This window comes from Carcharodon carcharias, chromosome 26 (genome assembly GCF_017639515.1).
Source record: "Carcharodon carcharias isolate sCarCar2 chromosome 26, sCarCar2.pri, whole genome shotgun sequence".
NCBI classification, from domain to species: Eukaryota; Metazoa; Chordata; class Chondrichthyes; order Lamniformes; family Lamnidae; genus Carcharodon; species Carcharodon carcharias.
Genome location: NC_054492.1, coordinates 27,737,533 through 27,748,298, shown reverse-complemented (window position 1 = coordinate 27,748,298; position 10,766 = coordinate 27,737,533). Strand labels below are relative to the sequence as shown.

At 40.9% G+C, this 10,766-nt stretch overlaps 1 long non-coding RNA gene across 1 annotated transcript; it reads right to left on the bottom strand.

Annotated features, from left to right (window-relative positions):
* Positions 1–3,199: 3,199 nt before the first annotated feature.
* LOC121269800 lies at positions 3,200–4,149 on the bottom strand. Its single transcript, XR_005941415.1, has 2 exons — positions 4,074–4,149; positions 3,200–3,386 (listed from the first exon to the last, which is right to left on the bottom strand). It is a non-coding gene; the product is annotated as an uncharacterized LOC121269800 (long non-coding RNA).
* Between the last annotated feature and the right edge of the window lie 6,617 nt (positions 4,150–10,766).

Sequence of the window (10,766 nt, the reverse complement as noted above, 5' to 3'; positions counted from 1 at the left end):
TCGAGATTTCCAGCATCCGCAGTATTTTGCTTTTATCTTTGCCTCCAATCAAAATTGGCAACTCTAGTTATGAGGCAGATATCAAAAGGAAGAGCTTTTTATGGAATCGTGCATAAGTGATTTATTACTTATAATTATTAGTGTTTGTGGGTTGATACAGTTTCAAAGTGTGGGAAAAAAACAAACTTTACAAATACAATTTTTTTCCCCCAGTATTTATATACTCTATTTTCATCTGACCTGGAAACAGTGCTGAAGCCAAACGTATTGTGCAAGTTAGAGGAGGAAGAAATGGGAGGTTGATATTTCATGAAATCTATTGTTCTGTGTGTCCCTGGGTGCTAAATTCGCAGTGTACGGAGATTGGAACATTTAAGGTATAGGATGTTCCAATGCTTATTACATTGGTTCCTGTCTAGTTACAAGGGTGGGGGTTACTCTGGGGTGTTTTGATAGGTCCCCAGATCAGTTCAAGGGTCAGTGCGCAGCTCTTCTTGAGGCAGTCAGTTTTGAGAAGTCAGCCTGCAAGTGTCACAGACACGGAGAGGAATAGGTCCCGTTAAGTAAGTTAAGAGAAGAAAGGAGAGAAATTGGCTCCAAATTAAAGAAAGAGCTGCAGTTAGCAGGCTGACTCCGTACTGTTGGCCCTTTGGAGCAGCGGTGTTCTGCTTGGCACAGCCATGGATCGCAAAGCATGCTTGTAAGCTAGTGTACTTGGGAATCCCGGGAGACAGAATCTCGGAAGGCGAGATTGAAAGCCTGTGAGGTGGGCCGTTATTAAGGCCATTCAAGTGGGGCGACTTTTGGAGAGAATTCCAAGGAGACCTTTAAAGGTGAAGCTGGGAATCACTCGTAAGACAGTTTCAATTAGATTGTTTGACTTGGTGTTTACTGGTGTCTGGGTGGATTCTTGAGAAACCCATGGACTCTGTCTTGTTACATCTGTCATTTACTCTGTAGTGTGGTGTGTTCGACCATAGTTCGGCTGTTAATTCAGATGTCCCTCATACTTACTCTGAATATTAGAGTATAAGATACATTTTGTAAATTCTTTTATCTTTCTGGACTTGTATATAGTAAAGTTTGCTTTTGTTTATTCAAAACCAGTGGAATCCTGTGGTTTTATTCCAAAAATAGGTGTCTTGAATTTCAAACTTTATCTACTTTAAACCAAACATTGGTCCCTAACCAGATCTCCTCCCATGTCCCAAGTTCTGGCCAAGGATCGTAACAGATATCATGTACAACCAGCATTGCTGAATATAAAGAAATCCAGTCACAGAACCATAGAAAAATTACAGCACAGTAAGAGGCCATTCAGCCCACCGTGTCTGTGCTGACCATAAAAAGAGAAAAAAAGAAATTAGCCGCTCTTTTTTAATCCCACTTTCCAGCACCTGACCTGTAGCCTTGCAGGTTACAGCGCTTAAGATGGATATCCAGGTACCTTTTAAATGAGTTAAGCATTTCAGCCTCAACCACCAACTTAGGCAGTGAATTCCAGACACCCACCACCTTCTGGGTGAAAAGGTTTTTCCTCATGTCCCCTCTGATCCTACTACCAATCACCTTAAATCTGTGCCCCCTGGTAATTTACCCTTCAGCTAGGGGAAACAGGAATTTCCTGTCTACCCTATCTAGGCCCCTCATAATTTTGTACACTTCAGTTAGGTCATCCCTCAGCGTCCTCTGTTCTAAGGAACACAACCCTAGCTTATCCAGTCTTTCTTCGTAGCTGCAGTTTTCAAGCTCTGGCAACATTCATGTAAATCTCCTCTCTACGTTTTCCAGAGCAATTATATCCTTCCTGTAATGTCCTGAGCAGAACTGTACACATTGCTGGGTAGGTGCCAGTGTTGTAGCCGAATTGGAAAAGCTTGGCTAGGGGTGTGGCAAGTTCTGGAGCACAAACCTTTAGTACTGTTGCCAAAATATTGTCAGGGCCCATAGCCTTTGTAGTATCCAGTGCCTTCAGCTGTTTCTTGAATCGAATTAGCTAAAGACTGGCATCTGTAATGTTGGAGACCCCGAGAGGAGGCCGATCATCCCCTTTGCATTTCTGGTTGAAGATTGTAACAAGTGCTAATCTTTTGAGGATGGGGAATGTTTGCGGAGCCGCCTCCTCCAGTGAATTGTTTAATTGTCCACCACTATTCACGGCTAGATGTGGCAAGACTGCAGAGCTTAGATCTGATCTGTTGATTGTAGAATCGCTTAGCTCTGTCTATCACTTGCTGCTTATGCTGTTTGGTACACAAGTAGTCCTGTGTTGTAGCTTGACCAGGTTGACACCTCATTGTTAGGTATGCCTGGTGCTGCTTATGGCATGCCCTCCTGCGATCTTCATTGAACCTGAATTGATCCCCTGGCTTGGTGGTAATGGTGGAGTGGAGGATATGCTGGGCCATGAGGTTACAGATTGTGGTGGAGTACAACTCTGCTGCTACTGCTGCTGATTGCTTCCAGGACCTCATGGTTGCCCAGTCTTGAGTTGCTAGATCAGTTTAAAATCTATCCCATTTAGCACGGTGGTAATGCCAAAACACATAATGGAGGCTAATCTCAATGTGAAGGCAGGATTTCGTCTCCACAAAGACTGTTTGGCGGTCCCTCCTACCGATACTGTCATGGACAGATGCATCTGTGGCAGGCAGGTTGATGAGGATGGAGTCAAGTGTGTTTTCCCCTCTTGTTGGTTCCCTCACCACCTGCCGCAGACCCAGTCTAGCAGCTATGTCCTTTAGGACTTAACCACTTCAGTCAATATTGGTGCTACCAAGCCACTCTTGGTGATGGATATTGAAGTCCCCACCCAGAGTACATTCTGCATCCTTGCCATCCTCGGTGCTTCATCCAAGTGGTGTTCAACATGGAGGAGAACTGATACATCAGCTGAGAGAGGGTGGTACATGGTAATCACCAAGAAGTTTCCTTGCCCATGTGCAGGGTCGACAGGGCTGAGTTTGCCATTGTTGTTTCCGATGCCGGGTGGTCTGTCCAATTTAATTCCTTTGAGAGTTTTTAAAATCGGTGTTGATACACCTGAGTGGCCTGCTAGGCCATTTCAGAGGTGTTTGAGAGTCAACCACATTACTGTGGTTTTGGAGTCATAAGTAGGCCAGATCAGGTAAGGATGGCAGATTTCCTTTCCTAAAGGACATTAGTGAACCGGATGGGTTTTTATGACAATCGACAATAGTTTCATGGTCATCATTAGATTTTTAATTTCAGATTTTTAAATTGAATTCACATCTCACCATCTCTTGTGGTGGGATTCGACCCTGGTCCCCAGAGCATTACCCTGGGTCTCTGGATTGCTTGTCCACTAATACCACTATGCCACCGCCTCCTCATATGGCTTACAGGCCATACCCTTTTTTTGTGTTCTGAAAGCAAGAAGAAAACATACTGATCTCAGCAGCAAGAAGTCCAGTAACACCTTTGGGATTTTAAAAATTAAAAATAAAAGTTGTGTTAACAAGAAAACTTAAGCATGCAAGATTACAGTTGCAAGTCTTACAAAAGATTCCCCCAAAAAGACTCTAATTGGTCAGACCCACAAGTAATCAGCTTCCAGGCAGCACTCCCTTATAGATGTTTAACTATAAAAATCCAGTAATATTACCCAAGGCAAACTGCTGAGATTCAATAAAAACATACCAGATGACCTCTAACTCTCTTCTGTCAATGTATCAGTGATCACATTGTACATTTTAAAGACAATAGCTAGTTAAAACAGGTGATGGGCATTGTTTCTCCCATCAAAACAGTATAAACAGATACAGCTGGGACACCCTGGTGTGGGAGATACTAGGAAGTTTGTTATATTGAACAGCTTCTCTTATGAATAAATCAACTGTGGAAAAAGACTAGGTTTGGACTTGTTCTTCCATGATAAGCACTTAGTGTGAGTAACATGGTAGCAGAGATGAACTTCAAGCCTTGGTGATTGATTGCTGTATATGAAGTATTTTGTCTCAATCCTCTAAGGGAAAAGAAGCTTACTAATGCTGACAATTTAAGTTACGGAACGGTGGAAGGATGGTGCAAAATCGCAAGCTTTGACTACGCACCAATTTTTTCTTCATCTGAACCATATCAGCAATGGAAGGCTGAAGTTGAGATGTGGACCTGGGTTACTTCCATACCCTGAAAGAAATAAGGTATGGCATTGGTGTTATCATTACCAGCCAAAAGTAAGATTAGGAGTAAAGTATTTTCAGAATGGAACATGGATGATTTGAGTCATAAAGAGGGATTGGACCTTCTGTTACAGTTTTTGGATAAGTTTTACTAAAAGGATGATTTATTGGAAACTTACGAAGCATGATCAACCTTTTATAGATTTAAGAAAACAGATGATCAGTCAGTGGAGGAACATATTATGGATTTTGATAAATGGAATAAGAAGTTGAAGAGATTTGAACTTGAATTCCTGGAGTCTGTATTGGCGTTTAAGTTACTCGATTGTGCACGCATCTCTCATGTTGATAGACTTTGTGTTGATGGGTGTTCAATTCCAGGGGAAAGACTCTCTCCTAGACCAAATGACAGCTACCCTAAAAATTTCTGCAATAACAGTCATTCCCAGCCACTTTCTTGGCAAATATGAACAACTATGCCATGAAATAAAGGATGGAAAATTCACCAAGGCTCCTTCGACAGCTCCTTCCAAACCCACAACCACTACCATCTAGAAGGACAATGGTAGCAGAAAGATGGGAACACCACCACCTGGAAGTTTCCCTCCAAGTCACTCACCACACTGACTTGGAAATATATCGCTGTTCCTTCACTGTCACTGGGTCAAAATCCTGGAACTCCCTTCCTAACGGCACCTGTGGGTGTACCTACACCATATGGACTGCAGCGGTTACGAAGGCATCTAACCACCACCTTCTCAAGGGCAATTAGGTATGGGCAATAAATGCTGGCCCAGCCAGCGAAGCCCAGGTTCCATGAATGAATAAAAAGAAAATTCAAGATCGACTAAATATTATACAAAGGTTCCAGTGCAAGGACTTGGTTACTGACAGGCTATCTGAAAATGGTTGTAACTTTTGTCAATTTGAGAGCAGAGACAAAAACGGGTCTGGGATGGTGACCATAGGCGTTTGAACCAGAAAAATGCAAAGGGAGTCGTTAATTCATGTTAATTCATGGTGTAATTCTCAGTCTCATTACGCGATGAATTGCCACAGCAAAAGAATCATGTTTTGGAAGTAACTCATAAGATGGATTCTTCAGAGGCTGAAAATGATGATGGTGACTGCCATGATGGAATTGCGTTGGTCACTGAAAGTTTGAACCCAGTGATGAGTATCTTGATGGTCGATTCCTTCAATGTGCAGTTCTGGATAGTGGTTGCACTTCTACAGTGTGTAGGATGGATTGGCTTAAACAGTATGAAAGCTCTACATGCTTCAGGTTTGGAGATGATAACACATTAACATCCTCCAAAATGTAGTCCTCCCTTGTATCATAGCAGGGATCAGTCTGTTCATCAGTACTGATGTGGTTTCTAGCAAGATACCCCTATTGTTAAGTCGATCAGCGATTATAAAGGCTCCAATAACGCTGGACAGGAAGAATGATAGAGTTCGGAAAAAACGTGGAAACACATTTTACTCGGTCAGGCCATTACTGCCTGCTACTAAGCCAGATATTTCTCATCAAAAAGCTCATGAAATTTTGTTAACTTCAGGGAATAAGAATTTGGTGGACAAAAAGATGATCATTTGGAAGTTACATAGACAGTTTGCACATCTGGCGCCACAGAAACTGAAAACTCTACTGCAAGATGCTGGAGTGGTTGATAAAGGATACGTTGACCTTATTGAGCAAATCACTGCTCAGTGTGAAATTTGTGTTAAATATTGCAAGACACTGCCACTAGCCAGGGAATGCAGTGGCAATGGACTTAAAAGTTTGGGACAAGGATAGGGGTTTTGTTTTATTGCACTTCATAGATATGGCAACCAGATTTAGCCTATCCACTTTAATACATAGTAAGGACAAATGGACCATTGTTGATAAAGTCATGGAGAAATGGGTGGGGACAGGATTAGGAACACCAGTGAAAATTCCTGACTGATAATGGTGGGGAATTCATCAATGACGAATTTCGCAACATGCAAAAATTTGAACATCATGGTTATGCACACTGCAGCTGATAGCCTGTTTAGTAATGGTCTTTGTGGGAGAAACCATGCGGTGATAGATGACATGTTACATAAAATATTGGCTGATCAACCAGATTATAAATTGCAAACAGTGCTAGCATGGGCAGTGCATGCAAAGAACTCTTTGCAAATGCTTGGGGGGTACAGTCAGTACCAGTTGGTGTACGGAAGAAATCTGAATTTGCCTTCAGTGTTATCAGATGCTCTCCCTGCTGTAGAAGGGACCAGCAATAGCTCCATTTTTTCTGCTCTTCTGAATGCTTTGCATGCAGGCAGAAAAGCTTTCATTAAAGCTGAGGTTTTGGAGAAAATTCAGCGAGCCCTAAGGCACCGCATAAGACCATCAGGAATAAAGCTTAAACAAAGAGACATGGTATATTACAAAACGGAAAGCTGGAAAGAGTGTAAAGGACCTGGCAAGGTGATAGGGAGTGGTGGAAAAGTAGTAATTATGAAAAACGGCAATCAAACCATTAGGGTACATTCTTTGAAGTTAATTGGCACTGACTACACTTTTACAGGTTCTGAACAGGACATAGAAGGCAAAGAGGTACTGTGCACTTCACATACATACACACACACACACACACACTGGGCAGTTATGAGGAACAGACTGCGGCAGGTATAGAGGGTTGACTGACGATGAGCAAAGTAACACTGAGGTACAGGATAAGGCTATTCATCCAAAAGGGCAACTATCCAAAGTAGGGACAAAAGTAACATACATGCCAGAAGGGGCCAGTGTGTGGAGGGATGCCACCATCATAGGGAGAGCAAGAAAGGCCACTGGTAAATACAAACGTTGGCTAAATGTGCAGGATGAAGGACAGGAGATGAGACCAATGGATTGACAAACTGAGATAAAGATGTGGAAGCCTAGAAAGCATGAGTTCTGACAGTGGAACACAAAGGGGTTGTGACCCCAGAAAAAAAATCACAGTCTTGCGAACGGGATTCTGCTTGCATTGGAGAAAGATCATATAGTAGTAGACCAGAAAGAGAGAGGAATGTGAGTTCAGGTCATAGCTTGACAAGAACGAGAACTATAGAATGAGCTAGGAATGTGCCCTTTGTTTCCTAATTGTTATTAGGGTAGTTGAAGTCCCCAACTATTACTGCCCTATTGTTTTTGCACTCAGAAATTTACCTAAAAATTTGCTCTTCTAACTCCCTTCCACGATCTGGGGATCTTTAGTACAGTCCTGGCAATGCAGCTGCCCTCTTTTTTTATTTCTGAGCTCAACTCATTTGGCCTCATTTGATGCTTCATTTAGTATATCATCCCTCCTCACTGCTGTAATTGTTTCTTTCACCACTAATGCTACACCCCCACCTCAGTTTCTGCACCACCCACCCAGACTTCCCAAGGCTACAAACCAATAATTTATAAGCAGTTGTCTAGTCATAAGAGATTTCCCTCAACAATTAGCTTCTAATTAACTTCAGGATAAAGTTATTTTTAAACCTTTACCTGGACCAGTGGTCTTATAGTTATAGGGACAGGCATGATTACAAACAACATATATTTATTTGGTGCCTTTAACATAATGAAACAACCCAAGATGTTTCACAGGAACATTATAAAATATAGCATGTCGCTGAGTCGCATAAGGTGATATTAAAACAGCTTCAACTTGGCATTTAAAACCCCATGGGCTGAAGTTTTGGGCCCGCCAAGGTTGGGAATGGTGCTTTAGGAAGGATGTCAAGATCAGGGAGATGGCGCAGAAAGGATTCACCAGGGGGTGGAGGAGAGGGAGGTAATCATCATTTTCCACAAACAGTAGTTAGGAAATGGAATTTCCATCAGAAACAGTGGTGGAAATGCTTATCACATTGGTAAAGAAAAATTGCATAGAAGTGCCAAAATGTGGGAGGTAAATTATCTATCCAAGTGAAAGAATTTTAATGAGTTCAGACTGATACCATTCAGCTTGGGATCATAGAACTTTAGTAATTTAGTACATCATTCCTGTGTTGTCTTTCCAAAAGAGTTATCCACTTCATCTCATTCCATTGTACTTTTATCATATCCTTTAAAATTTGCCTTCTTCAGATAGTATCCACTTTCTTTTTAAAAATCATTTTTAAAAATCTCCTTCCGTCACTATTTTCTGCTGAGCAATTCCATGTCCTAACAACCCCCTGTTTTAAATAAATAAGAAAGATTTGTTTAACCACACCCTTTGTTTTTGATGATGGTCTTAAATTTATGTCTTCCAGTTGCTGACTGATAAACCAATGGAAATAGCTTTCCCCAACTGACTTTATTGGAACCTCCCATAATATTGGGCACTGCATCATTAAATTAGCTGCAACATGAGTGCTGTTTATCACAATACATAACGCAAACTGGTTGGCAGTACTAGAAATAAACTTTTAACACTTTTGAATATTGATAAAAATAGAGCAACCTGAGCCTGACAACATAATTCAATTAACTTAAATTGTGTTGAAACTTGTATTTATGTGGTCATTTAGCTTATTTATTTATATTCCTTCATGGGATGTGGGCATCACTGGCTAGGCCAGCATTGACCATCTCTAACTTCCCTCGTTCAGAGGGCGTTTAAGAAACGACCACATTGCTGTGGGTCTAGAGCCACATGCAGGCCAGACCAGGTTAGGACAGCAGATTTCCTTCCCTAAAGGACATTAGTAAACCAGATGGGTTTTTAATGACCATCTGCAATGGTTTTGTGGTCATCATCAGACTTTAAATTCCAGATTTTTATTTATTCAAATTTCAAACCCAGGTCCTCAGAGCATCACCCTGGGTCCCTGAAATACTAGTTCAGTGACAATATTACTACGCCATCACCTCCCCATTTATATATCAGAGCAATTGTTTCAGACCCAAAGCTTAGAACTTCTGATGGGTAGAAAATGACTTTTGCTACTTAACTGCTGTTGGTAGAATGTACTATTAATTCCATTCATATACAGAACCAGTCAAACTAAGAGTCCAGTGATTGCCATGTGTGTAATGCACTACATTCTCTAATGATGATGAACTCTTTACACTCTGAACACATAAATCAGGAAGACAATTGTTAAAATATTTCAGACGAGAAAGAAGTCACTCCACTGGTGTGGACAGTGTGATTGAGTGTAATAGATCTGTGCAGTGGATAATTTAAGTTGTATCAGATCTCATCAATATTCACAGCTTTTTGTTTTTACAGAACATGACAGGGTAAAGAATGCATTTGACAGTGCCATCTGCTATGACACAAATTCAGTTCAATTTCTGTTACATTATAACTGCTTCCACAACTTTCCATCTTTTCTACAGTAAGATCTCATTTACTGGGTATAATATTAGCTGCTTTTACTGTGAAACTTGTATGTTGGGACATTACTTATGGATATAAAATTACAATATAATACGTTTTCTACCCTCTTCTTTAAAACAAACTAAGCACTTATGCATATACACTGAACTACAGCTGACACCTACATAAGAAGTAGGAGCAGGAATAGGCCATGTGGTCTGCTTAAGCCAGCTCCACTAAGTCAATAAGATCATGGTTGATCTTTGACCTCAACTCACTGACCTGCCTGAATCCCTTAGAATCCAAAATTCTATCAATCTCAGACTTGAATATACTCAATGACTGAGTATTTGCAACCCCTTGAGATAGAGAATCTAAAGATTCACTCTGAGTAAGCAATTTCTCCTCATCTCAGACCTAAATGCCCAACCCCTTATCTTGAGACTGTGTCCCCTTATTCTATACTCTCTAGATAGGGAAAACATCCTCTCAGCACCTATGGCATTTTCTCAGAATCTTAAGTTTCTTTGAAATTACCCCTTGCTCTTTAAACTCCAGAGTGTTAATGTTGAATTTGTGCTGCAATAGGATGCACCCTTTAAACTGGTAATTAAGCACAACTGTCCCCATTTGGAGCCGGATTAGGGAATCATTGCAAGAGTATATAAACCAGTTCACTCTGGGTGTCTATGAGGAATTGGGAGGGTTTGTGTCTTTGTTGTTTTGGAAATAAACTTGTTTTAAAGGTACAAGATTGCTTCAGACTCATTCTTCCTCTATATACAATTATTGGAATTAACGCAGAGGGTATAGGTCTATCCTACTAAATCAGTCCTAATATGACAACCCTTTCATCCCATGAATCAATCTAGCAAACCTTCATTGCACTCCTCTAAGACAATACAGAAACTAAAACTGTACCCCAAATGTAGTCTCACCAAAGCCCTGTACAATCAAAGCAAGATTTCCTTACCCTTATACTTCAACCCTAATTGCTTGCTGTACCTAAATATTTTTCCCATTCACTTTAGTCTTTTATGTTTCTATAGCATCTGTTGTCTAAGGGAAAACAGAGTGAGGCTGTAGGTATGTGGGAATGCAGATCTACATAGTTCTCACAAATGCTAATTAATATGGAGAACAATTACATATAGATTTTGATTTTTTTTATAGCCAACAGCAGTTCCTATAGTGGATGTAGATTGCCAGAGTTGTGCACTGGCATTCGGAATGAAGGGTTAATGAAAAGTGAACATGGCGAAACTGTTTCTAGTTTCAGGAGGGTCGTTAGGAAGAGGACACAAAGTTA